The sequence below is a fragment of the Lathyrus oleraceus genome, chromosome 5 (assembly GCF_024323335.1).
Source record: "Lathyrus oleraceus cultivar Zhongwan6 chromosome 5, CAAS_Psat_ZW6_1.0, whole genome shotgun sequence".
Lineage (NCBI taxonomy): Eukaryota > Viridiplantae > Streptophyta > Magnoliopsida > Fabales > Fabaceae > Lathyrus > Lathyrus oleraceus.
In genome coordinates, this window is record NC_066583.1 from 43,501,247 (window position 1) to 43,505,162 (window position 3,916).

Sequence of the window (3,916 nt, forward strand, 5' to 3'; positions counted from 1 at the left end):
TGGCCAATGGAAGAATTTCTGAGTTTTGGCATAAACCCTAGGGTTTTCTAACAGCATGTGCAAAGGCATTCTCAAACTCATGTTCAGTCCACATCCAAACAGAATCAATCAACAGCAACACAATCAGCATAGCATTCAAGCATCATCTCCAAGCTCAATATCGATTGAAATCCGAACAAACCAACAACTGACATGGCAAGGGTGATCAACAGCAACACAAAAACTTGACTAGCATACAACAGCATTCATCATCATTTATCATTTAAATCGACAGCACGTGAACACAGCAACATTCAATAATCAAACCAACAAAATTATGAGAAAAATTCTGGACATGGTAAGTTTCGAAACAGCCAGCATTGACATATTCATCATCATCATGTTCATCAAAACAATAGCAAGCAACAGCATATAGCACCATCAAATGGATTTTTCATGGCGAGTTCAAGACATCAACAGGATTGTAGCAGCATGGCTTGGCATTGCTCAATGTTCATAAACAAAACAACAGCACATGACAGTATATAAACAGCATGGATTTCTGGGCCAAGTTCAAAACAGCAATAGCAGCATCATTTTCATGTTTATGGTTCATCAACATCAAAACAAAAAAATCGACCATCACCCAACAGCATATCATTTAGCAGGACATTGGTACAGGAGCATCAATCAATACTAACCAAAACACAACGTTCAAATTTCTGGAAATTAAACAGGTGAAGCTCATGAACAGCAGGGTTTTATGGTTTTAGAAACAACAGCACATAGCAGCAAGCATTTGGCATATGTAGCAGGGCATAACAGCATGGTTACATGTATTCATCACTAATGATCATTCAAAAATAAACAGCAGCATACAACATGTTTCAACACTGCAGCAGGGTATCATGAACATCAACATCATCATCATACCAAATTCGAGTAACAATACACAATGACATGGTGATAACTTCATCATGCAGCATTAAGGTTTTGGCAATGTTCTAGCAAGCATTTAACAAGCATACAACACAGTCACATTGGTTTTTTCTGAACATGTTCATGAGATTCAAAACAGCATGGCAAGCTCCATCATTCAACAATGTTCATCAAAAAACAACAGCATATAGCAGCATAGATATTTGGCAATGTGTAGCAACACAAAAATCGACCAGCCACAACAGCATTCAACATTCAAATTCATTTTTCATTAACAGCATGCCAAATTCAAACAACATGGTAGACAAATGGCCACAGCAATGATTCATGTAATTACCAACAGTAACAGCCATCAACACACATGCATATAGGAACTGGATTTCTAGAAATATACTAGGTTCTCATGACAGCAACATTCATCACTTCACTTCCAAGCAACATCATCCATGGACATGAACAAAAACATATCCAGCATATGGCAATGAAAAGCAGCATAATCATGGGAATTTTTTCTGGACAAGTTTTATGGTTTGATAGCAGTAAGCAGCATCATCCAGCAACAAACAGACATGAGCATGAAATTCTGGACAGGATGGTTTGAACAACAGCATAAATTCATCACCAGTTTACAGCATGGACAATCAGCATAGCAGCAAGTACAAACAACAATATTCAACACAAATCACATGTTTTCATGGCTATGGCATTCATGCATCTTCATGTTATCAATTAAAACATCACCAGGTAACAGCAACATGTAAAATGATGATCATGCAGCAATCAAGTGGCCACATTCAAACACAACAAACAAATAAATCACATGAATTTCTGGACAGTTGCAAGGTTTAAAAACAAACTGCAACAGGGCATTTCATCATCATGTTTCATCATCATTAAATCCAGCAAAACAAAAATTAACATGGCAATGATAATGTTCATACTGCAACTCAAATAACAGCATACAACAGCAGTCATCGATTCAAGCAAAGTCATCATTAAACAAGATACAAACCTCATGGCAAGCAAACAAGGCAATGACACAGTATGCTCATACACATCTAAACAGCAACACACCAATACAACATTCAAGCAAAAGTTTGAGCAGGACAGGTAGTTTAACAGTAGCATGTTAACATTCATCATCATGCAGTATTAACCAACAACAATAAAACATTAACCATGGAAAATCTGGGCATGTTAGGATAGCAAAACAGCAGTAGGGTTTAACAGCATCATGTAATCAAACATGAACAACAGCAAGCAAACAGCATGTAACACAGCAATCATGCAATAATCAAGCATGGTAATGAACAATTATCATTAAGCAACATCCAAATAACAAACAAAACCAAACACAACAAGTGGAATGCTGGAAACAGTATGAGGGTTCCAAAACGACAGCATGCCCTCATCAATAATATGCAGAATCAACAAGAATCAACATGCCTAGAAATCAACCATACACCTATCAATAGCTTCATCAAACTAAGTACAAACATCATATAGCAATGGTTTTCAAGAAATCACAACCACATGAGCAAATCGATGGATAGTGCATTTGTACACAAAAATGAAACTCAAGATTTCTTGGCCAAACCACAACCAAATCAAGCATGCTTTAGTTCATTAGAAACAGCTCAAAAAGATCTTTCAAAAGTACATCATGGCATGGCAAAAGAAGGGGTTCGAAAACTTACTTAGTTTTGAAGCAACTCAAGATGCAGTGAGGTATTGATGGTATCGTGTTGAAACAGATGGTCCTTGAGCTTTGTAGTGCTGGATAATGATGCTTTTCTAGCTCGAGAATACTTGGAACCCTTCAAATCTCAAGTTGCCATTTCATGTACATGAGGAAAACAGAGTGAGAAGATGGCTGTGATGGTGATGAGTAATGCTTGAATGAGCTTCCCAATACTGTCTAGGTCATGGAACAATGAAGGTTGTTCAGGATTTTTTTTTGGTGGTTTGTGCAGGAATCTCGAAAATGCCAAAATGCAAGAAGGAATGAAGTCAGGAATTTCTGTGTGTAGGCTCTGAAAACTAGGGTTGCAAATGACAGCAAACATGCTTTATATTTGCTGTTTAAGTTTGGCTAATGATGTACTAACAAGGATTAGCTCAAATGGAAGCAATTGCAATTTTACTAATTTGGAAATAAGTGAGTAGGGAGGTGTAGTGGCTGCACGATTTGGGCTCTAAACAGGCTGTCAAGGACCACCCAAATGCTGTTTTTGGTTGTACAGAAAATGCTGTACTGGTTTTACTTATGTGAAGCTTCTTGCCAATTTTGTCAATTTTGCATTTTGTCCAAAAATGATGGCATAAGGGTGAAATGAACATGGTTTTGGAATTGGAACAAGTCACAAATATAATTTAGAACATTTCCCAATTGGCAAAATCAAGAAAAAGTCAAAGGAACAAAAAGTCAAAGTTTGGTCAAACTTTGATTTTAAATGCAAAAGGTCCAAAAATGCCATTTTGAATGGTAAGTTTTAGGTCATGAAATTTATATTTTTGGAAAGAGGATGAAAAATGTGGTTTGTAGGAAAAAACCCCACCAAATTTGGCCTTATGGTTTGAGAGATATGGCTTGTTGAAGTTCAAAAATTGGTGAAAATGATTTGATCATATCTTGACAACCACACATGGGATTTGGGTGTTCTTGGACTTTTTGAAAATGGGAGGACAAGATCTTCAACTTTCATGTTGGGCAAAAATTCATTTGGAGCTTGTATCATGATGTAAGTTAAAGATCAAGAAGTTTCCATTTTTGGCAGTTGAAGATACAGGTCCACTTTCTATTTCTGGAAAATTTTCTGATTGGCTTGATTTTCTTCCATGATGAGGTTGAACATGATAGATGAGGCTTATACAAGCATGAATGAACTCCTTCAAATCAATTCTATCCATCAAATCTCTGATTAAATCAACAGTTGACCAAGTTTGACTTTTCTAGGGTTTTGGATGATTGAAGCACTTCTGATGAATTCCAAACCCT